This window comes from Aquarana catesbeiana, linkage group LG02, assembly GCF_042186555.1.
Source record: "Aquarana catesbeiana isolate 2022-GZ linkage group LG02, ASM4218655v1, whole genome shotgun sequence".
NCBI lineage: Eukaryota > Metazoa > Chordata > Amphibia > Anura > Ranidae > Aquarana > Aquarana catesbeiana.
The window spans coordinates 406,210,654-406,235,897 of NC_133325.1; the positions used below are offsets into that span (position 1 = coordinate 406,210,654).

A 25,244-nucleotide genomic window follows, 5' to 3' on the forward strand; every position below is an offset into this window, starting at 1 on the left:
AAGGGGAGGGAGGGAGAGTAAAATGGAACATGTGGAGATGGAAGAAGAATAGTAAAGAATGATGAAGATGAAAGGGCAACGATCCGCCCCCGGAGCCCAGAATCTCTTGAAAGTTAAAGGAACCAATTAAAGATGACTAGGGGTAGGGAGCATTAAGTTATGGGATTTTCGAAGAGGACCCAGAGTTCCCATATTCGATTATGCTTCTCAAGAGTGTCATTCATGGAAGCTGTCAGGTACTCCATTCTCTTGACATCTCTGATCCTGGAGTGCAGCTCCGATAGTGAGGGTGGTTCTCTCTGTTTCCATTTTAAGGCCACCAAGCATCGTGCGGCAGTTAGTATATGTCACAAAAGTTTCTTGGACCTTTTAGAGAGAGAGATTGACGGAAGACCCAACACAAAAGTCTTTGGATCGAGAGGCACTTCAGTATCGAAGATGGACTGGAGTAAGGAATGCACCATTTGCCAATACGAAGTGATCAGGGGGCAAGTCCAGTAAATGTGAAATAGCGTCCCCCTATCTTTACAGCATCGCCAACATCGAGAATCAGCCGATGGATATATGGAGTGGAGCAAGTCTGGGGTCTGATACCAATGATACAAAATCTTTTATTGATTCTCTTTATATAGCGTGCATACGGAGCTCTTAGAGGCCTGAGACAAAATGAGCTGCCATGTGTGCAGGGGCAAGTCTGCACCCAGGGCTCGCTCCCACTTTCCCATATATGCATGACGTGCTCCGGTTGGTGAAAAATCAAAAGCTGATAGGTTCGCGAGATCATACCTTTAAGGGACGAGCCCTCTAAGCACAGTTTTTCAAATTCAGTTAGAGGGGAGAATTGAAGATTTGGGACCAGAGATTGTGCATAATGTCGTATTTCTAGGTAGCTAAAGAAAGCCTGTTTGGGAATGTCAAAGTCATTTTGCAGATCCTGAAAAGATCTCAGCATTCGGGTCCTAGGGTCTATCAACTGACCATAGCAAAATAAGGCCTTTTCCATCCAAAAGTGTGACATCTGTGAGGTCAAGCTGTCCGGAATGTTTGGGGTGAAAAGGAAGGATGTGACCGGTGAGGAGGAGGTGGTTAGCGGATATGTCAATTTGGCACGACGTCACAACAAGTGTAAAAGGGACATTGGCCCTAATAACTGCAAGTTTTCAGCAGGTACATCAGAGCTCCATAACATGGAGTTCGGATGTGTAGGGGCTAGCCACAGCTTCTCAATTTGCGTCCAACGATTGAAAGCATGGAGGGTGCACCAAGAGGCCACAGGGCGTAGTTGGGCTGCTAAGTAATATTTGGCTATGTTAGGAAATGCTAGGCCACCCTGATTACGGGAAGCGTATAGAACCGATTTAGCAATCCGGTGTCTCTTATAGTTCCAAAAGAAGTTTATCAGGTCGCCCTGGAGCCTCTTGAGGTGTGAGGTTGGAATGAGCTGAGGTAAAGTTGTCATCTTCAGGGTCGCTAGACGACCAAAGAGAGATAGTTTCAGGGACTTCCATTTGGCCAAGGAGGCTCTGATAGAAGTATATAGTTGGGGAAAGTTGGCTTTATAGAGGGTGTCATATGTAGGAGTGAGGTGGACCCCAAGGTATTTTAAGTAGGAAGTCTTCCAGGAGTAATTAAATGTTTGCGAAAGAGCCGTTAGTGTCTGATAAGGCATATTGAGGGGGAGGGCCTCTGTTTTAGAATTATTAATTTTATACCCTGAGAGGGCACTGTATCGATCAACTCTGCATGTAAGTTCGGGAGAGAAATATGGGGTTGTATCAGGGTGAGGAGGACATCGTCAGCGTATAAGGAAATCTTAAAATCTCTGATGCGAACTGGGATACCATGAATATTTGGGTTCTTCCTAATGTGGGCTGCTAAGGGTTCAATACACAGGGCGTAGAGGAGCGGTGAGAGTGGACAGCCCTGTCGTGTTCCGTTAGATATCGGGTAGATGAGGCGAATTGGGTACGGACCAATGCCGACGGGGACGAGTATAGGTGGGAGATGGCTCGTAAAAAGGGGCCCTCAATTGCAGCACGGTGTAGAGTCGCAAACAGGAAGGGGCAGCTTAGCCTATCAAAAGCTTTTTCTGCATCAAGACTGAGTAAAAGTGCCTCTAAGTTGGTCCTGTTGGCAATCTCCACGAGGTCAATGACCCTTCGTGTATTGTCTCCCACTTGACGCAGAGGGATAAATCCTACCTGATCTTTATGAATCAACGACGGCATAAAATTGTTTAATCTGTTAGCTAATAATGTTTGTGAAAATTTTTAAGTCCGCGTTGAGGAGTGCGATAGGTCTGTAATTTGATGGTAGGGTGTGGTCTTTTCCCGGTTTGGGAATCAGCGTGAGATAGGAAGATTGCATATCCCTCGGGACAGGTGTATCAGACAGAAATGAATTAAACAGGGTTGTCATGTGGGGGAGTAAGTGCGGTAGAAAGGTTTTGTAGTAATGGTACGGTAGTCCATCGGGGCCTGGGGCTTTGTTATTCAGCAAGGTTTTAATCGTGTCAGCTACTTCCTCCTCTGTAATGTGGGAGTTTAGGGTCGTCAGGGCAGAGGGAGAGAGCTGCGGTAATTCACAGTCATCTAGATAGGAGTGAATCATTTGGGATAAGTCAGGTGAAGGGGGATTATGTGGAACAGTCGGATCGTTATATAATGTCGAGTAATAATCGTGAAAGATCTGAGCGATCTTGGTAGGATGGGATTGAAGAGTGCCACTCTCATCTTTAAGATGGGAAGTTCAGGCGGTCGCCACTCATTCTCGTAGTTGTCTAGCTAATAGCGTATGTGGTTTATTAGCCTTATCGTAATAGGTCTGCCTTAAGCGAAGTAACGCCTTTTCAGTCTTGCCTAAGTCTATATCTCTTAATCCTGCCCGAACGATTACAAGCTCTCTAAGGACGTGTAAGGACGGAGAAGAAAGCAAACGTGTTTCCAAATGTTTGAGCTTATTTAATAGAGCTCTGCGAGCAGTATTAGCGTTTCTTTTGAGAGCAGTACAGAGTGAAATACATTGGCCTCTGAAGACCGCTTTATGACCTTCCCAAAGAGAAGAGGTGGAAACCTCAGGGGAGCTGTTTTCTGCAAAATAGAACTGCAAGGTTTTTTCCAGTTCTATCCTGGAGGGGTCATGTTTAAGCAGAAAATCATTCAAACGCCAATGACATGTGCGGAAGGTTCCCGGGGAAAGTGCAAGAGACAGTTTGATCGGGCATGGTCCGACCATGAGAAATCCTGGATAGCTGAGCCTGTGCAAGCTCTCAAGGTCGGAGCATTTACAAAAAAGTAATCCAGGCTCGAGTGGGACTTGTGAGGGTGAGGATAGAAGGTGAATTGTTTGGCTGACGGGTAGATAGTACGCCAAGGATCAAACAGAGCATATTTCCTAGTTAGTTGACGGAAGAGAGTTGATCTTCTATCAAGGGCATTGGGAGTCTGCCCATGTCCTAGGGAGTGTCTGTCTAGGCATGAGGAATAAGTCGGGTTGAAATCTCCTCCGATAACCAAATATTGGTGGGGAGATGCAAATAATCGTTTATACACTTTAGATAAAAAGGAGGTTTGATTAGTGTTCGGGGCATAAATGTTGCAGAGGGTGAGATTAGCACCTTTCCATGTACCTCTTAAAATGATATAGTGCCCTAAGGGGTCAGAAAATATGGATTGTAACTGGAAGAAGAGCCTTGTTTAAAAAGAATTGCTACTCCAGCCCGTTTACATGGATTAGAGGCTAGATATATTTGGGAGTAATGTTTGGACGCAAATGCTATGTTGTCAGTTTTAGTGAGGTGTGTTTCCTGAGTGAAAATTATGTCAGCTTTGGATCGTTTGAATTCCCGTAGGGCTAGACTTCGTTTAGTGTTGGAGTTGAGGCCTTTCACATTTAATGATAGTATGTCTATCATGGTGGGTGGGTAAAGAGGGGGAACAGTAGCTTACCCAATCGGTTGAACTGGCTCTTGACATTTAAGAAGTTGATCAATCGATTCCTCAGGAGGGTTACGTAACAGTTGAGAAACACGATTCTGCGGGTGGCGTCCGGGCTCCAGAGGCAGGCAACATCCATAGGACAATAGGGAAGAAAAAGGAGGAGAGAAGAAATTCCAGTAGTAGAGAAAAAGAGAAAAATGTAGATGAGAAAAAAGACAGTTTAGTACAAAATCAGGTAATAACCATTCACAATTTAACCCACCTATAAAAGGTGATGGGTCAGAAACCTTCGAAGGACCCCCCCCTACATAGGAGGTAAAAAAAAAACTGTCCAAGGGGGTTGAATGGGGTGCCATTTGAAGATCTCAAGAGGGAGGATGGGATAGACCCAGGATGGGTGCAACCCTCTCCCAGGTCCGCCTGCTTTTAATTAAATATGCAGCACACCACAATAGAACAAAAAGAAAAAGAAAACCTGTACTTAACAACTGGTAACTGGTATATCATTTTACCTAAGCTATAACCTCAAATAGGGAAAACTGGTGCAGTTATTTGCCCAGAAGTAAACAAAGAGAAGTAAAGTAAAGGTCTCTTGTCAGAGTAGGAGCATAGCACCCTTCCTGGTGTTCAATAAAGGAACCCAGGGAGGGTGAGAGTGATTTCCTAGGCATGATATTTAACCCTGCTATAGGATGGGGTGGAGGGAGGTAGGGATGGGGGGAGGGGAGGAGGGAGGTAGGGATGGGAGGGGGGGGGGGGGGAGGTAGGGATGGGAGGGGGGGTGGAGGGGGGAGGATAGGGAGAGGAGGGGTTGGAAAGGAAGGGGAAATGGATAGGTAGGGGGAGGGAAACCCCTTCTGAAGTTTGGGAGAGAGAAAAAAAAAACAATTGAGTAGTAGCAGATCAGAACCATAATACTGGATTATTGGCAGGTAGAACCTAGCCATTGTTTAGGTAGGGGGAATAACAGGGTAAATCCGTAAGTGCTAAAAAGGTAGCCGGGGTATAGAACCCTGTACTTGATCCTCAGTGTAGTTAAGTGTCTCAAAGTAACGGAAAGTTATCTCTGATGAGAGGATGATGGAGGGCCGGTAGGATGCGGTCTCGGGCGTCTCAGTCACTTGGATCCAGGTTCCAGGCGAGGTGGAGGGGTTGGAAGAGGGTCCCATCCAGGTGTGGGCGGGACCGGGATATCCAGCTCTCTGCAGAAAGAGTGGAGGTCCTCGGGATACCGTAGGGTGGTGGACCTCCCATCTTTCTTTGCCGTTAGGCTGAAAGGGAAGCCCCAATGATAGCGAAAGTCATGTTCCTTCAGTGAGGTGAGGAGTGGTTGCAGGGAGCGTCGTTGCTGAAGGGTGATCCATGACAAATCTGGAAAAAGCTGTATGGGGGCGCTATCAAAGTCAATGGTGTGCATGTTGCGCGCTTTTTTCATTATGTCCTCTTTCAGGGCATAGTTGTGAACCCTGCAAATTACATCCCGTGGTCTGGGTCCCGGTCCTTGGAGACGAAGTACGCGGTGGGCCCGATCCATTTTAACTCTTTGGTTTTCTGGACGACCCAATATGTTATTGAAAATAGCTTGTAGTGTTACATGCAAATCTTCATCCTGAGTTACTTCTGGGAGGCCACGTACCCTGATGTTGTTGCGCCTGCCTTATCGAGGTCTTCAAGGTGACGTTGAAAATCTCTGAGGGCCAAAGCTTGTGTGGACAGGCGGTCATGTATGTGGGAGATTTCCAGCCTTGTGTCACACGCTTCTTCCTCTATAGATGTAACTTTGGCAGATAGTTGGTGTAAATCAGTACGAAGCATGTTGATTTCAGATCTACAGGTATCACGTACCTCTTGAATAAGCATGTGAAAGTCCTGTTTCGTAGGCATACAGCGTACATAGTCCCTCCATGATGTGCACGCTTCAGGTTCAGGGTCAGAGTCCATTGTATCACAGGCATATAAGTCCTGCATTGTAGTAGAGTGAGCAGACGATGGGGGGTAGCCTCTCTGGGGTGTATATGGAGGAGCAGTGGAATTAAGCTTCACTGCTTGGTTAGCTGCATGTGGGTAGTCAGCATGTGAATAAGCCCCCTGTAGTCTGTGAAGATGGGGGAGGCACTGAGGCCTTGCCGGAGTCCCTATGCTGTGGGAGTAGAGAAGGGATCCTGTCTCTGGAGGCCTGGGGTCTTTGAGGAAGGGAACGGGGGTCCCAATCCTGGGCAGAGGGTTCCCATGAGGGAGAGACCTGGCCGGCATGTGTTGGCAGTGGGGGCTCCACGAGGCAGGGAGGGAACGGCTGAGACAGGCTTCCCAGCGTATTTCCCATAGGGGAGACCAAGGGATCAGCCAAGATGGTGGTTGGTGGGATCGGTGGGCGAGCAGGTAGCAGGTCCCCCTCAGAAGCATACCTGTCGGTTCTTTGTCCCGAGGAGATCCGCGGAGGAGAAGAGGAGAGGGCTGCCGCATATGTTGGAGGAGCCGGCGTCTGCGTCATCTTGGCCTCGTATTGTCCCGCCGGAGCTCCTTGACCAAAGTACTCCGTGATGAGAGGCGGGGGAGCCGAGGAAGATCTCGTAGCTTGACCCCTAGACTCTGTGTCCTTAGCCTTGCAAGGTTTGCCCATAATGTTGGTGCTTATTTGCTGCTTTTAGCTGTGTGCAGGCAGGCCTGGTCGGGAGCTTCAAGCCACGCCCCCCCATTATTTATTATTCTATGTGTATTTACATGTGAGTGTGTGTGTGTACACTTACACGGCGATCAACCATAACATTATGACCACTGACTAGGTTCATTAATGCACAGAGGGAGCAAATGCTGGCCCATGTAGTCCACTCCAATAGAAGAACTACTGTAGCGCAAATTGCTGAAAAAGTTAACCCTGCTTCCAATAGAACAGTATCAGAACACACATTGTATTGTAGTTTGCTGTGTATGGGGCTGCACAGCTGCAAACCAGTCAAGGTGCCCATGTTGACCTGTGTCCAAAGCACCTACAATGGGCACGTGAGCATTGGAACTGGACCACGGAGCAATGGAAGAACCACCTGCTCTGATGAATCATGGGTTCTTTTACATCGTGTGAATGGCCGAGGGTGCGTGCACCACTTAACTGGGGAAGAGATAGCACCAGGATGAACTATGGGAAGCAGGTAAACCAGAAGAGGCAGTGTGATGCTTTGTCGGTAAAAGGGGGACCTATCCAATATTAGGTAAGTGGTCATGATGTTATGGTGTACACATACACTGAGCAATATTATAAACACAACACTTTTGTGTTTGCCCCTATATATCATGAGCTGAACTTAAAGAACTATGACTTTTTGTATGTACACAAAAGGCCTATTTCTCTCAAATATTGTTCACAAATCTGTCTAAATCTGTGTTAGTGAGCACTTCTCCTTTGCTAATAATCCACCCACCTCACAGGTGTGGCATATCAAGATGCTGATTAGACAGCAGTATTATTGCACAGGTGTGCCTTAGGCTGGCCACAATAAAAGGCCACTCTAAAATGTGCATTTTTACTGTATTGGGGGGGGGGGGGTTCGGGGGGTCCAAAAATCAGTCAGTATTTGGTGTGACCATTTGCCTCACCCAGTGCAGCACATCTCCTTTGCATAGAGTTGATCAGGTTGTTGATTGTGGCCTGTGGAATGTTGGTCCATTGTTCTTCAATGGCTGTGTGAAGTTGCTGGATATTGGCAGGAACTGGATCACGCTGTCGTATATGCCGATCCAGAGCATCCCAAACATGCTCAGTGGGTGACGTGTCCGGTGAGTATGCTGGCAATGCAAGAACTGGGATGTTTTCAGCTTCCAGGAATTGTGTACAGATCTTGCATTATTATGCTGCAACATGAGGTGATGGTCGTGGATGAATGGCACAACAATGGGCCTCGGGATCTCATCACCGTATCTCTGTGCATTCAAAATGTCATCAATAAAATGCACCTGTGTTCGTTGTCCATAGCATACGCCTACCCATTACATAACCCCACCGCCACCATGGGCCACTCAAACCACAACGCTGACATCAGCAAACCGCTAACCCACAAGACGTCATACATGCTGTTTGCCATCTGCCCAGTACAGTGAAAACCGGGATTCATCCGTGAAGAGAACACCTCTTGAAAGTGCCAGACGCCATTTAATGTGAGCGTTTGCCCACTCAAGTCGGTTACGACCACTAACTGCAGTCAGGTCGAGACCCCCATAAGGACAATGAGCATGCAGATGAGCTTCCCTGAGATGGTTTCTGACAGTTTGTGCAGAAATTCTTTGGTTATGCAAACCGATTGTTGCAGCAGCTGTCTGGGTGGCTGGTCTCAGACGATCTTGGAGGTGAAGATGCTGGATGTGGAGGGTCCTGGGCTGGTGTGGTTACATGTGGTCTGCGGTTGTGAGGCCGGTTGAATGTACTGCCAAATTCTCTGAAAGGCCTTTGGAGACAGGTTATGGTAGAGAAATGAACATTCAATTCAAGGGCAACAGCTCTGGTGGACATTCCTGCAGTCAGCATGTCAATTGCACGCTCCCTCAAAACTTGTGACATCTGTGGCACTGTTCTGTGTGATAAAACTACATTTTAGAGTGGCCTTTTATTGTGGCCAGCCTAAGGCACACCTGTGCAATAATCATGCTGTCTAATCAGCATCTTGATACTCCACACCTGTGCGGTGGATGGATTATCTCGGCAAAGGAGAAGTGCTCACTAACACAGATTTAGACAGATTAGTGAAAAATATTTGAGAGAAATAGGCCTTTTGTGTACATAGAAAAAGTTGCGTTTATAATTTTGCTCAGTGTGTGTGTATATATATATATATGTGTGTGTGTGTGTATATATATATATATATATATATATATACACACACACACTGTATTACCAAATATATTGGGGCGCCTGCCATTACACGCACATGAACTTTAATGGCATCCCAGTCTTAGTCTGTAGGGTTCAATATTTAGTTGGCCCAACCTTTGCAGCTATAACGGCTACAACTCGTCTGGGAAATCTGTCCACAAGGGTTAGGAGTGTGTCTGTGGGAATGTTTGACCATTCTTCCAGAAGTGCATTTGTGAGGTCAGGCACTGATGTTGGACGAGAAGGCCTGGCTCCCAATCTGTGCTCTAATTCATCCCAGAGGTATTCTATCGGGTTGAGGTCAGGACTCTGTGCAGGCCAGGCAAGTTCCTCCACCCAAACTCGCTCATCCATGTCTTTATGGACCTTGCTTTTTGCACTGGTCTGCTTCCTGGAGGTTGCTCAACCCTGTAGAGTGGAGTCCCCGTAGTCAGGAGTGGAGGTCCTTTTCCCATCCGAATGTCACTCCGGACCTCCAAAAGACCCCAATGAGCCTCTACTAATGCCGAGAGGACTGCGAGCCAGTCCTCTCCTTTGTACAACTGTCCTAGAATCCCTCATCCTGTACAGAGGAGTACACCCAACCAATCCACCTTGACCACTTGAATATAGGGCACTTTCAACCTCCTACTGCACAGGCCGTTTTTCAGCGCTGTCGCACCTTAAATGACAATTGCACGGTCGTGCAACACTGTACCCAAATGAATTTTTTATCATTTTCGTCACACAAATAGCGCTTTCTATAGGTGGTATTTAATCACTGCTGGGTTTTTTAATTTTTTTACTAAAAAGCTTTTCTTAATTTATGTCAGTAAATAAATAATTTTCCCCCTTTACTGATGGGCACTGATAGGCTGCACTGATGAGGTGGCAGTTATGGGCACTGACGAGGAGGCACTAATATGCTGCACTGATAGGCGGAACTAATGGCCGGCACTGGTGGGCAATGATAGGTAGCACTGATGAGCATGGATAGATGGTACTGATGGGCACTGAAAGGCAGCACTGACTGGCATCACTAATGGCCACTGATTGGTGTCACTGATGGGAGGCACTGATGGCAGAACTGATGAGCAGGCACTGGAAGGCAGCACTGACTGGCATCACTAATGGGCACTGATTGGTGTCACTGATGGGAGGCACTGATGGGCAGCACTGATGAGCAGGCACTGTAAGGTAGAACTGACTGGAATCACTAATGGGCACTGATTGGTGGCCCTGGGGTGCTTTACTGTAATCAGGGCACTGATGATCAGTGCCCTGTTGACCTGTTCGGGTTTCCCCTGCGAGGAGATGCCGCTGATCAGCTCTGAGTGTGTGGCGAGGAGAGCAGATTACCGGCACTTCCACATTTACATGTGACTGACTGTGATTGGACACAGCAGATCACACAGATAACCACTTGCGACCAGCCGCCGTCGTTATACGTCGGCAGGTCGGGACGTTCCCGTAAATCGTCATAGGTGTACGTAGGGTCCTTAAAGAAGTTGTAGCAGGCGTCGGCCACCCGTGATCACGGGAACAAGAGCCAGAATGAGGATCTGTCAATGTAAACAGACAGATCCCCATTTTTACAAGGGAGTTAGAGTGAGATCCGCTGTTCCTAGTGATTAGGAACCGTGATCTTTCTCCTCCTCCAGTCAGCCCAGCCCCCATACAGTTAGAAACACTTCCAGGGAACACACTTAACCCCTTGATCGCCCCCTAGTGTTAACCCCTATCCTGCCAGTGACATTTATGCAGTAATCAGTGGCTATTTTTAGCTCTGATTGCTGTATAAATGTCAATGGTCCCAAAAAAAGTGTCTGATCTGTCTGCCGCAATGTTTTGCAGTCCCGTTAAAAATCACAGATCACTTGCCATTACTAGTAAAAAAAAAAAAAATAATAAAAATGCCATAAATATATCCCCTATTTGGTAGATGCTATAACTTTTGCACAAACCAATCAATGTGTGCTTATTGTGATTTTTTTTTTTTTTTATTTAAATTTTATTTACCAAAAATATGTTGAAGAATATATATTGGCCTAAACTGCTGAAGAAATTTGTTTTATTTTATTTATTTATTTTCTTTGGGATATTTATTATAGCAAAAAGTAAAAATAGTTTTTTTTCAAAATTGTTGCTCTTTTTTGTTTTTAGCACAAAAAAAACCCCACAGAAGTGATCAAATACCACCAAAAGAAAGCTCTATTTGTGGGGAAAAAAGGACGTCAATTTTGTTTGGGTACAGCATCACAGCACAATCAGTTGCGACGCAGTGCTGTATCGCAAAAAATGGCCTGGTCATTAAGGGGGAAAATCTTCCGGTCTGTAAGTGGTTAAAGAGCCATGTCATTGGCTCTTTACAGTGATCAGGGTCACGTGTGTCCTAGGAACGTGGCTCGGCTGTGATCGCCATGCTGTGTGACCCCACGGGCACGTGAGAGAGCTGCCGTTCTGGGGCAACGTCATACAACGTCCACCCAGAACGAGAGCCGCACCGCTCCTCCGTCATTTGAATATGGGTGCCACATAGCACACATATACACACAGTACTATGCAAAAGTTTTAGGCAGGTGTGAACAAATCCTGTAAATTAAGAATGTTTTAGGAAATAGAAGTGTTCATAGTTTATTTTTATAAATTAACAAAATGTAAAGTAGATGAACAGAAGAGGAATTCAAATCAATATTTGGTGTGACCACCCTTTGCATCAATTCTTCTAGGTACACTTGCACACAGTTTTTGAGGGGACTCTGCAGGGAGGCTGTTCCAAACATCTTGGGGAACTAGGCACAGATCTTCTGTGGATGTAGGCTGCCTCAAATCCTTTTGTCTCTTCATATAATTCCAGAAAGACTTGATGTGATCAGGGCTCTGTTGGGGTAAAACCATCACTTCCAGGACTCCTTGCGCTTCTTTACACTGAAGATACACTATATTGTCAAAAGTATTGGGACACCTCCCTTTACACGCCCATGAACATTAAAGGCATCCCAGTCTTCGTCCGTATGTTGAGTTGGCCCAGCCTTTGTAGCTATAACAGCTTCAGCTCATCTGGGAAGGCTGTCCACAAGGTTTAGGAGTGTGTCTATGGGAATGTTTGACTATTCCTCCAGAAGTGCATTTGTGAGGTGTGGCACTGATGTGGATGACAAGGCCTGGCTCACAGTCTCCGCTCTAATTCATCCCAAAGGTGTTCTGTCAGGTTGAGGTCAGGATTATTATACAGGATTTATATAGCACCAACAGTTTATGCAGCGCTTTACAATGTAGAGGGGGACAGTACAACTACAATACAGTTCAATACAGAAGGGATAGGAAGGCCCTGCTCATGAAGTTTACAATCTAAGGGGAGAGGTAGGTAGTACAAAGGGTAATAGCTGAGGGGGATGATCTGATAGAGGTGACTCGGATATAGTTCTTAGGTGGAGGTGGGGGTAGTCTTCCCTCAATAAGTGAGTTTTCAGGGATCGCCTAAAGGCGGACAGGGTAGGAGCTAACCGGACATACTGGGGCAGGGAGTTCCAGAGGATGGGAGAGGCTCTGGAGAAGTCCTGGAGGGGAGCATGGGAGGAGGTGACAAGTGAGCTAAAGAGCAGGAGGTTCTGGGAGGAGCGATAATGACGATTAGGGCGATATCTGCAGATGAGGTTGGTGATGTAGCTGGGGGCAATGTGGTGGATGGCCTTGTATATTGTGGTTAGTATTTTAAATTTTATAAAGTGGGGTAGGGGAAGCCAGTGAAGGGATTGGCAGAGAGGAGCTGCAGTCACGAATCAGTAAGGTGTATTAGTCTAGCAGCAGCTTTCTTTTTTTTTTTTTTTTTTAATCAAAATAAAGTTTATTGAGCATAAAAGCCAATACAGGGTTTACATATAATATGTGGGGTGCAACACGCACCATACAAAAAGGCAAAACGTTAGACATATCGGACATAGAATTAAGATAATCCAGGTCAGTGTTGTATACAATCATGGGTTCTCAAGGTTAAAATAGGTGTGGGTGGTTGTTGCGTTTAAGTAACCGCTATATAAATGTAGCTAGAGATATGGCAGGCATCCTGCGGTGCGATGTGTGTACCACGCGGGTGGAAGGGAGTGTTATGCCCTGTACACACGGTCGGACATTGATCGGACATTCCGACAACAAAATCCATGGATTTTTTCTGACGGATGTTGGCTCAAACTTGTCTTACATACACACGGTCACACAAAGTTGTCGGAAAATCCGATCGTTCTAAACGCGGTGACATAAAACACGTACGCCGGGACTATAAACGGGGCAGTAGCCAATAGATTTCGTCTCTTTATTTATTCTGTGCATGCGTGGCACTTTGTGCGTCGGATTTGTGTACACGCGATCGGAATTTCCGACAACGGATTTTGTTGTCGGAAAATTTTATAGCAAGCTCTCAAACTTTGTGTGTCGGAAATTCCGATGGAAAATGTGTGATGGAGCCCACACACGGTAGGAATTTCCGACAACAAGGTCCTATCACACATTTTCCGTTGGAAAATCTGACCGTGTGTACGGGGCATTAGAGTGAGAACATGGGGTATGTTCGTAGCCCTTGCAGCAGGAGTAAATTATTCCTAATCTGCACAGGCGGAGGTGTCCTCTATCCATCTGTCCCAGATTTTATTAACCACTTAAGCCCCGGACCATTTGGCTGGCCAAAGACCAGAGGACTTTTTGCGATTCGGCACTGCGTCGCTTTAACTGACAATTGCATGGTCGTGCGACGTGGCTCCCAAATAAAATTGACGTCCCTTTTTCCCCACAAATAGAGCTTTCTTTTGGTGGTATTTGATCACCTCTGCGGTTTTTATTTTTTGTGCTAAAAAAATAACTATTTTTACTTTTTGCTATAATAAATATCCCAAAAAAAATCTAAGAAAATGTTTTTTTCCTCAGTTTAGGCCAATACGTATTCTTCTACATATTTTTGGTAAAAAAATCGCAATAAGCGTTTATTGATTGGTTTGCGCAAAAGTTATAGCGTCTACAAAATAGGGGCTAGTTTTATGGCGTTTTTATTAATATATATTTTTTTTACTAGCAATGGCAGCGATCAGCGATTTTTATCGTGACTGCGACATTATAGCGGACAGATCGGACACTTTTGGCGCATTGATTACTGTGTAAATGTGACTGGCAGTGAAGAGGTTAACCAGGAAGGGGCGCTGAAGGGGTTAAGTGTGTCCTAGGGATGTGTTCTAACTGGGGGGGATGGGCTATGTGTGACACGACATTGATCACCGCTCCTGATTACAGGGAGCGGGGATCAGTGTCAGTGTCTCTAGGCAGAACGGGGGAAATGCTGATGTAAAGGCAAATGGGCCTTTACAGGCAAATGGGCGTACAGGTACGTCCCTTTAAATTTGCCGCCGTGTGGTCACGTGCACACGGCCGGCAGAGTGTGCGACCCTGCCGTGGGCTCCGTGAGACGATCGCGGGTATCCCCGTGGACATCGAGTCTGCGGGACCCGCGATCGCACTCACGGAGCTTGCAGGAGGGTCGCACGCTCTGCCAGCCACGCGCACGTAACCACACGGCGGCAAATTTAAAGGGACGTACCTGTACGCCCATTTGCCTGTCCATGCCATTCTACCGACCGTATATGTACATGCGGCGGTCGGCAAGTGGTTAAAATTGTTTGGGCAGCCCCGATGGGAATACAAAACTTTTTTGTACTGGAGGGTGCCGTTCACCGCCCTTTTCCAATGCTGGAAAGTGGGGGGGTGGCTCTAAGCCATAGCTGAGCAATCTGCATTCTGGCCGTGAACATAGTTTCCTGAAGGAATGTCATTATACTTCTCCTCTCCTGAAACGAGGAGACCAAGTAGGCACTGGCACTGGCATGGGCAGAGTGATAGGGGGGAGCACATGCGATCATGGAGGAACTTGACTATTTGTGTCCAGTATTGCTGGAGGGGTGGACAAGACCATATTAGATGATAGAAATGGCTTATGGAGTCACCACATCAGGGGCAAGTTGGGCTGGTATCTGGTTTGTATTTAGAGAGGCGAGAAGGGGTAAGGTAAGATCTATGGAGGATGTAAAGGTGTGAAAAGCAGCCCCAGACCATCACGCTACCACCACCACATCTGACTGTTGGTATGATGTGCTTGTTATGAAATGCTGTATTAGTTTTATGCCAGATGTAACGGGACGCACACTTTCCAAAAAATTGTTGTCTCATCAGTCCACAGAATATTTGCCTAAAAGTCTTGGGGATAATCAAGTTGTTTTTTGGTAAATGTGAGATAAGTCTTTGTGTACTTTTTGGTCAGCAGTGGTTTTGGCCTTGGAACTCTCCCATGGATGCCATTTTTGCCCAGTCTCTTTCTTATTATTGAATCATGAACGCTGATCTTACCTGAGGTAGTTCTTTAGATGTTGTTCTGGGTTCTTTTATGACCTCCTGGATGAGTCGTCGTCACGCTCTTGGAGTAATTTTTGTAGGCCGGCCACTCCTGGGAAGGTTCACCACTTTTCCAAATTATCTCTATTTGTGGATAATGGCTTTCCCCGTGGTTCACTGGAGATCCAAAGCCTTAAAAATGGCTTTGAACCCCGTCCTAGACCGATACATGTTTGTTTCTAATCTGTTCTTGAATTTTTTAAGATTGTGGCATATTGTAATCTGTTAGCGTGCTTCACTTTGTCAGACAGCTTCTATTTATATGATTTCTTGATTCAGCAGGTCTGGCAGTAATCAAGCCTGGGTGTGGCAAGTGAAATTTAACTCAGCTTTCCAAATAATTGTGGTTAATCACAGTTCATTCATGATTCAGTATGGGAGGGGGCAATTACTTTTTCACATAGGGCCAGACAAGTTTGGACAGCTTTTTTCCCTTAATAAAATAATAGTTTAACAACTGCATCTTGGATTCATTCGGGTTATCATTTTGAAATATTAAAATTTGTTTGATCTGAATCATTTAAGTGTGAGAAATATGCAAAAAAAAATTAAAAATCAGGAAGGGGGCAAATACTTTTTCACAGCACTGTATACTACACTGCCTGCACTGATTGAATATAGAGTCTACACTAAATATAGAGTCTACACTAAATGCATATATATATACACACACACACACACACAAACTAGACTGTATTAATAAAAATATATATTGCCTGCCTAATCTAGCTCAATCTATCTCTGTCCACAGTCACACACTATACACGGCCGCTATGTAAGCAGCCTTATGTAGTGTGGGGCGTGGACTTAGTCCCCCTGAGCCATGCTTGGCCATTTATGGCTCTCGCAGCAGAGCACGCTGTGATTGGCCAAAGCATGCAGGTCAGGTGCATGTTTTGGCCAATCATCAGACATTAATGCACTACGATCTCACAGTGCATTATGGGGAGTTCCACTGCGCTCGAATTTGCCGTGAACGCTCTATAATATTCGCTGTTCTGCGAATGGGCAAACACCCGATGTTCGAGTCAAACTTAAGTTTGACTCGAACATCGAGCTTATCCCTAATGTCACTCTTCCTGTGGACGACTTAGTGAATGGCCTGTAAACTGGCCTTGGCTTTCACGACCATGTTTAAAGCAATAAAAATTTGGAAGAAGAATGTGGACACAGTATTTAAGAGCGTTTTCAGATGAAGCAGCCAGAAACTGCGTAGTTCAGGAGCCTGAGCTGGTGTCAGTTTTCCATGGTGAGGCTTCAATTGACATCATCTGTATGGTGGCATGGGCTATGCTCTCGTCACTTACGGCGACACGGACACGCATGGTCCTTCAGAAGTCCTCCTCTCAGAATAGTTTCTATAGATTTGTCTAACTTCGAGGAAGAGAAGCATATACTTTTATATTACGTAAAGTCACTGGTGTTACAAGGTGCTGCCGTGCCAGTTCCAGAATGCGAGAGATTTCAGGGCATGTACTCACCCCTCTTTATGGTCATGAAGAAGAATGGCTCATGGAGGCCTGTTATAGACCTCTCACACCTAAAACAATTTCATCATACAGGGAAGGTTCAAGATGGAGACACTGTCCACGATTCACAGGGGGTCCAGCCAGGTGACTGGCTTGTTTTCATAGAGCTAAAGATGCTTACTTTCATGTGCCCATTGCAGAAGACTTCCACAAGTTCCATTGGTTTGCTGTAGGTCAAGACCATCTCCAGCTCACTTGTCTGCAATTCGGGCTTTCAACATCGCCTTGTGTGTTTTTCAAAGTCTTATTAGCTGTTACAGCTTTAAAAAGAACAAGGGGCATATGCCTGCATCGTTACGTGAATTACCTTCTCCTACTGTCCCAAGACAGAGGGCAGCTGCTGGAGCACAGAGCTCAGGTCTGTTCAATGCTCCTCGAATTCAGCTGGCTGCTGAATCTGGAAAAGAGCCACCTGGAGCGCACTTGACTCTTGTGTACCTCCAGAGCTCTGTTCAATACAATCAAGAGCACCATTGCTTTGCCTCTGGATCCTGGTGATCTGGAACAGAATACTCCTGGCCCTGGTATCTTACCACCTGTGAGCCTCTTACTGTCTAAAATTAAAGGCACTATGGTGTCTATGGCTCTGATGGTCAAGTGGGCGGAGGATGCGGACCTTCCAGAAAGGGTTTCTCTAGCAGTGGGAGCCAGGGAGCAGAATTCAGGTCATCTACATAACCTCAGTACTGAGAGAGAGTTTCTTTTAGTGGCTACAATGGAGAAACTTACTAAATTGCCAATCAATTGCCCCCACTTCCTGGATCACAAACGCGTCCGATGCCAACAATACAGGATGGGGGGCTTACTGTAGGGTGACCAGACATCCCCGATTTCTGGGGACAGTCCCCAGACTGAGGACACTGTCCCTGGACCAAGACTATCCTCGGTTTTGTCCCCGGCGAGGGCGGCACCGGACAGGGCTGCTGTCATGGTTATGCAGTAATGTGTGTCTGTCAGCTCACCTTTCCTCCTGTGTTCACCTTTAGAGGCCAGCCACCCTCACCTGACTGTTTAAATAATCTTCCCTCAGCATAGCTCCACCCCGGCCTCTAATTAGGAACGCTATATTAACCTGGGCATTGCAAGCCAACCTTGCTGATCAACCATTGTGTGTTCTCTTTCGTTTGTACTTGCTGTGTTTCTTACGTCTGATTCCAGTTACCGACCTTGGCCTGTTCTTGACTGTCCCTCTCTGCTTGTGACCCTGACCTTCGGCGTGTTATGTTTATCCTTGTCTGCTTGTTGCCCTGACATTTGGCTTATCCCTTTACTATCCTTGTTGTTCCAGCCTGCTGCCTCCTTCCTCTTCTCCTGTAGTCTACTGTGAGTGTGAGCTGTGAGACCCTGGGGGCCGCGACCTGGAGCCAGACTGCAGCGCAATCCATCCTCACTACTAGAGGCTCTGGTGAACACCTGCTGGCTCTTAGACTCCTCGTCCTGGGGAATCTATGCTCTAGCTCCCAGTGGGATCTGTGTTAGTGATCCAGTAGACCTGCTTACTGAACCTCCCAGGGTTCAATCCGCAGCAGTCAGTCCTAGGGTCCACTACCTTAGCGGTGCACTCCTGACTCTCATGGAGTGCATCTGTCTCAGGTGACCTGACAGTTTGATCAGCCATGGATCCGGCTGATGTGCCGCTACCCGCAGATGATCCGTTGCAGGGTTTAGTTCGCAGACTTGAGACCCAGGAATCGCATTAGACCCAGGTGATGCGATTCTTTCAGGATTTGGCATCCCATTTTGAACAGGTTCAGGCCTCATTAGAACCCCCGGTTCAACAACCTCAACTGCTATCTGCTGCTGCACCTATCGCACCAGTCGCAGCCACACATTCATTCCAACTGCCAGCTTCGGCCCGTTTCTCTGGGGACCCCAAGGCTTGCAGGGGGTTCCTTAGCCAGTGCACAATTCATTTTGAACTCCAGCCCCAAAACTTCCTGTCCGATCGGGCGAAGGTAGCCTATATTATAAACCTTCTGTCTGGTGAGGCTTTAGCTTGGGCTGCTCCTTTGTGGGAACTGAATAATCCAGTGGTTTCTAGCCTGTCTGATTTCTTGAAACTTTTTCGGAATATCTTCGAGGAACCGGGTCGTGTCTCCTCAGCAGCCAGCGCTCTTTTACGTCTCCGTCAAGAGTCCGCTTCTGTGAGACAGTATGCTATTCATTTTCGTATTTTGACTGCTGAGCTGAGCTTGAACAATGAGGCCCTAGTTGCAACCTTTTTACATGGCCTCTCTGATAGAGTGAAGGATAAATTAGCAGGAAGATCCCTCCCTGCTGATCTGGATGGTGTCATCACCTGTGTAACCAGATCGATATTCGCTTTCAGGAGAGGGCCCTGGAAAAAAGCCACCAGCACTCCCCGTTCTTTAGGCAGCCTTAGCTCCCTGTCCCTTCTCTTCGTTCCGAGGAGCACCTCCTGCCTGCTGAGGAACCTATGCAGCTGGGTCGAACCAAGTTATCTCCCGAAGAACACGCTAGGTGCAGAATTCGGGGCCTGTGCCTCTACTGTGGGGTCAAAGGTCATTTTCGTGATACTTGTTCTCTTCGTCCGGAAAAATGCTCGGGGGCTAATACATCTAGAAGGTGAAGTATTGGACCCTGAAATATCACCTTCACCTTCTCGTCTTTTCCTTTCTGTGTTCCTTCATGTCGGCTCTTCCTCTTGGTCGGTCTCAGCATATCTGGATTCTGGAGCCGCTGGCAATTTCATGGACTGGGGAACTGCATCTTCCATGAGACTTACCCTTTTGCCCCTCACAACGCCATTGGTGGTGTTGGCGATTGATGGCACTGTTCTCTCAGGGGGCCCTATCCACTTCCAGGCCCTCCCTGTTAAGATGACGGTAGGGACACTCCACCAGGAGTGGGTACCCTATCTTGTCTTACCTAAGCCTTCATCTCCTATCATATTAGGTCTTCCTTAGTTACGGCTCCATTCTCCACACATTGACTGGACTGCTGGACAGATCTTGACTTGGGGTTCCTCCTGTTCCTCCTCCTTCCTACTCAAGGTTACCCCAAAAGAGAAACTTCCTGTTGCCACCATCCCAGTATCTTCTGCTCTTCCCGCTGCATATAGCGATTTCTGGGATGTCTCCTGCAATAGTTGGGCTGAGGCACTCTCTGGGTCGTGTGGCACTCAGGAAGAGGAGCCCACCTGTGAACCTGTGCCGATCATTCACTCCAGTTTGCATGGCCATTTATCTTTGCCTGTCCCTGGACTCCCTTGGACGCACAGCCAGGTATAACTCGTCCACCAGTTCCACAGTCGCTACGCCCTGCGATGCGATTGTGGTAGTTGCTGCACCTGGCGATGCTATTCAGTCGGCCTCTGCACCAGTTATGCCAGGCCTACCTATGCCCAGTGAGCTTCCTGCTTGTTCTTATTCAGGACCTTCTGTAACCTTGCCTCACCCTACTACTACGTCCATTCAAATTTGTCTAAGAGGCTCAATGGATAAACTGCCTCATTCGGCCAGGTGGGGTTTTCAACCTTTCTTTCTGGGCTCTCTGCATTCTGCTTTTGTTTCAGCTATCCAGCTTGATTCTTGTGACACGTCACCTTCTAACCAACCTGACCTCAGGGATCCACTGACCTCTGCCCAGTCTGACGATCCTGTGCTGGATGTCCAGCTCATCTTTAAGGGTCTGGGGAACCCTGCTCAGACTCCTGATGGTCTTCTCATGCCCTTACCCATTCCTAAAAGGCCTTTAGTCCTCAATAAGTCCTCTCGTCCTCTCCCCACCTCGGTTCCGGTCTCTGAGGATAATCTAAAGTAGGAGCTCAGTCAAGTTTTGGATTCCCGGCTCCGTAAAGGCATTCTTCAGTACCTCGTACATTGGAAAGGGTTTGGTCCTGAGGAGAGGTCTTTGATCACTGCATCTGAGGTCTTTGCTCCTCGTCTGAGGAGGTTCCATCTGGAGTTTCCCTTTAAGCCTGGGCCCAGGCGGGGAAGGGGGAGGCCTCGTACGAGGCGGGGTACTGTCATGGTTATGCAGTAATGTGTGTCTGTCAGCTCACCTTTCCTCCTGTGTTCACCTTTAGAGGCCAACCACCCTCACCTGACTGTTTAAATAATCTTCCCTCAGCATAGCTTCACCCCGCCCTCTAATTAGGAACACTATATTAACCTGGGCATTGCAAGCCAACCTTGCTGATCAACCATTGTGTGTTACCTTTCATGTGTCTTTCGACTATCCCTCTCTGCTTGTGACCCTGACCTTCAGCGTGTTATGTTTATCCTTGTCTGCTAGTCGCCCCGACATTTGGCTTATCCCTTTACTATCCTTGTTGTTCCAGCCTGCTGCCTCCTTCCTCTTCTCCTGTAGTCTACCGTGAGCGTGAGCTGTGAGACCCTGGGGGCCGCGACCTGGAGCCAGACTGCAGAGCAGTCCATCCACCACTAGAGGCTCTGGTGAACACCTGCTGGCTCTTAGACTCCACTCCCTGGGGAATCTATGCTCTATCTCCCAATGGGATCTGTGTTAGTGATCCAGTAGACATGCTTCCTAAACCTCCCAGGGTTCAATCCACAGCAGTCAGTCGTAGGGTCCACTACCTTAGCGGTGCACGCCTGACTCCCACGGAGTGCATCTGGTCTCAGGTGACCTGACAGCCGCTAGCAAGCCAGTACAGCTGGTCCTGAGCTCAGCAGAGGGGGCCCGGGTAGCCTCACAGGTGATGGGTGCAGAGGTGGGGGAGTCACAATGGCCGATCTCCCTATGTGGCTTTCAATAAAGCAGCTGACAGCCGCTTCTCCTCCTGTCCCTTCCGTGGTTGTCAGCTGCTTTATTGAAAGCTATACAGGGAGATCAGTGCTTGTAACTCCCCCACTGCTGCACCAATCATCCCCCGCTGCCGATTAGATGTCCCTAATCTCTGGGCCCTGTGCCCTCCTCCGCCTCCCCGCCTCTTCCTGTGGCTTCCTGTGGCTTCCAGTGCCCTCCTGCGGCTCCCCATGTCTTCCTCCGGTCATTTACCGGCTCCTTCCTTTTCTGAATGCACAGAGTCAGTGATCACTGACTGTTCATTCATAACTGAGCATAAAAAAATGTGTTTACAATGCCTCAGTTTGTGAATGGAGAGGAGTTTCTGTCTCCTTTCCATTCATCTTTAGTGCAGCTGAGGCTGCTGAGAAAGGGACTGGGGAATCTCTGTGCTCAGTCCCTTTCCCTGTCTCAAAGGGAGATGAGTAAGCACCTATTGTGACAGTGTGAAATACGTTAGCGGGTTTTCTTTTATCCTTGCTGGATGGACTGATAACAATAAAGAATTTATATTTCATCGGAGTGCGGCCATCCGGATTTTTGTTCTTTCCTTGCATATGGTCTGCATATTGAGCCGCACCCACACCTGAAGAGGGAGGAGATCTGTGGAATCAGACACCTGGAACGAGTTTTGCTCTCAAAGGGAGATGCTGGGGGTCTGTTTAGACTCCTGATATCCTACCAAAATGAAATTGCAAAAATTAAACAAAACCCCCCCCCCCCCCCAAGAAAAAAAGAAAGCATTGTAAAAATAATTAAATAAAAATAATAATAATAAAATACTGACACTGTCCACTTTTCTACTGACACCATCCACTGCACTACTGATACGATTCACTGCCAACACCCCCCCCCCCCAAAAAAGAATTGTGAAAAAATTTGAAAAAAAAAAAGAAATGAAATTGTAAAAAATAAATACATACATCTGTAAAAGTGTATAAAAAAAAAAATACTGACACTGCTCTACTGACACCATTCATCCATAACCGTCAGCAGCCTCCCCCCCAAAGGAAGCACTGTGAAAAAGATTATTAAAAAAAAATTGTAAGAAATAAAATAATACAAATAAAACTACTGACACCATACATTCCTCTACTGACACCGTCCACTACCCTCACAAAGTGTTTGTAAAAAAATAATACAAAAATAAAATTGTAAAAGATAATAAAAAATAAAATAATAAACAAAAAAAAAATGACACTGTCTATTGCTTTACTGACACTATCCACTGCCCTACTGACACCATCCTATTACCCACTGCCATATACTCTGCACTCCTCTCCCTTAGCTGATCATTATATTAGTGTCACTAAAACAAATATAAAGGCAGTGCTACAAAGCACAAAACACAATTACTCCAAGTGTGCTATCAAAAGTGGTGCAACACAGTCCGAATAATCTAAGTGTACTGTCATACAGGAATGCATGCATATATAAAGTCAAAATTGAATTGCAAACATGCTATATTGGCTCCAAAATATTTGTGCAGAAAAGTACAAACGGTGCTCAATTCACACACTGAGATGCTATAGCTGTCACCAACACCTCCACACATGAAAAAATGGGGGATAAGCTGGACCCCCTTTGAATCAGACTCATACCAGAATTAACTGGATAACAGGCATAAACACCGGAACTCTACATGAGCACTCTCTCTGGAGGATTTTCTTCCCAGATCCTGTTGTGTCCTTATATAACCTTCAGGTTTACATTTTCAGGTGCTGGTTATAAAGTAACCGTCCGCCCGTGCTCTCGGCACTGCAGTGGGCTCTGCTTCCTCATACAGCACCCTGAGAAGAGATTACACGAGTCTGGAGTGCACTGGATGGGCCGAAAATCAAGGCAAAGTGGTTCAAATGAAGGCGGCCATCTTGGGACTTCCCGTCAGACACAGCGCGGGAAGGCCACCAATGTGATCACGTCAATGAAAGTTTATGGGGGACATCTTGGTACAGGCGGAAGTGATAAAGGTAAATCTAATGAGCAATGTGATTTGCCAAGAGGAAAAAAAATGTCCGGGAGCTTGACCAGTCCCAGTTTAGTTCCATCCCTTAGTGGAAGAAAGACTTCCAGCGACAAAAATGGCAGCTTACTTCTGAATTCACCACTTTGGCTCTGAGGAAGAGGGTCCTCCCTCGAAACGCGTTAGCCGTTTTAGATGCTATCTGGTACCCTCCAATATCCGGTCCAGGTTCCAGGTGTCTAGAGACACAGTTCCATTTGCTGATGTACTAACAAGCCTTTTAACATGTTTCTTTGTGAGTATGACTACTGCTGTTAGTTTTTAATAAATTTTATCCGTAATGCACAAGGTCGGTGCGCCCTTCTTTCCTCTTTTTATGTTTCAGTTCTAAGGATACCCATTGTTCTGAGGATGGCAGCAAGACCACAGGCATTCCACCTATCGACTAAGCCCCCAAGCGCAAGAGATTGTGTTGTGTCACCTTAGCTTACTGCCTGTCAAAGATAGCTTAAGGCAGGTGGGGCTTTCACTCTCCCAAGATTATGTTGAACATTCTGAAGCTACGGGTAGCCTTCTGCATCCTACAGTCCTTCCACCATCTTATGTAGGGAGCGTAAGTGCTCTTAGGCTAGACAACACTACGGCGGTCTCCTACATAAAGAGATAAGGGGGGACTTGCATTCTTTCCCTATTACAGCAAGTTGAGCCAATTATGTCTTGGGTTTATATGAATCTGGCTGACCTCTCAGCAGCTTATATCCCTGGTAGGGATGAGCTGAACAACCCCCCGGTTCGGTTCGCGGCAGAATATGCGAAGGGACCGAAAATTCGCACGAACATTCGAACACCGTTAAAGCCTATGGAACCCGAACGTGAAAAATCAAAAGTGCAAATTTTAAAGGATAATATGCAAGTTATTGTCCTAAAAAGTGTTTGGGGACCTGGGTCCTGCCCCAGGGGACATGTATCAATGCAAAAAAAAGTTTCAAAAACAGCCATTTTTTCGGGAGCAGTGATTTTAATAATGCTTAAAGTGAAAAAATGAAAGTGAAATATTCCTTTAAATATCGTACCTGGGGGGTGACTATAGTATGCCTGTAAAGTGGCACGTGTTTCCCGTGTTTAGAACAGTCCATGCACAAAATAACATTTCTAAAGGAAAAAGTCATTTGAAACTGCTTGTGGCTGTAATGTAATGTCGGGTCCCAGCAATATGGATGAAAATTATTGAGAAAAACTGCATGGGTACCCCTGCCCCCCCCCCCCCCCCCAGCCCATTACCAGGCCCTCTGGGTCTTGTATGGATATTAAGGGGAACCCCTCACCCAAATTAAAAAAAGAAAAGGTGTGGGGCCCCCAGGCCCTATATACTCTGAACAGCAGTATACAGGTGGTCAAAACAAGATAGGGATTGTAGGTTTGTTCTTAAGTAGAATCTGTTTGTAATTTGGAACAGGTACATTTTGCAAGTGTAGCTCCAGCCAAAAAAATCAATTTTTAAGCTTTTTGAATAACATATGGAAGGGTTATCATCACCCCTGTAACATTTGTTTTGCTGTCTGTGCCCCTGTTCAGAAGATTTCACCTCACTTTCTGTCCCAATGACAATTGGATTTTGAAAATTTGGGGTTATTAGGAAAACAAGGATTGGTAAAGCATCATTGGAGACACCTTTTTCCCATATTAACTCTTACAGGAGAGAATTTCCCTTCCTAGGGGTAGATTTCCTCTTACTTCCTGTTGTCTCCCTCCGTTTGTAAGTAGGAGTTGTT

The 25,244-nt window shown here is 46.5% G+C and overlaps 1 protein-coding gene across 1 annotated transcript in view; it reads left to right on the top strand.

Moving 5' to 3' along the window:
- TMEM234 (transmembrane protein 234) overlaps nucleotides 1–24,026 on the top strand; it is a 60,085-nt gene extending 36,059 nt beyond the window's left edge. Inside the window, exon 5 of the transcript XR_012241660.1 lies at nucleotides 23,228–24,026. The gene's annotated coding sequence lies outside the window, so the exon portion shown is untranslated. The remainder of the gene's footprint in view (nucleotides 1–23,227) is intronic.
- The last annotated feature ends 1,218 nt before the right edge of the window (nucleotides 24,027–25,244 follow it).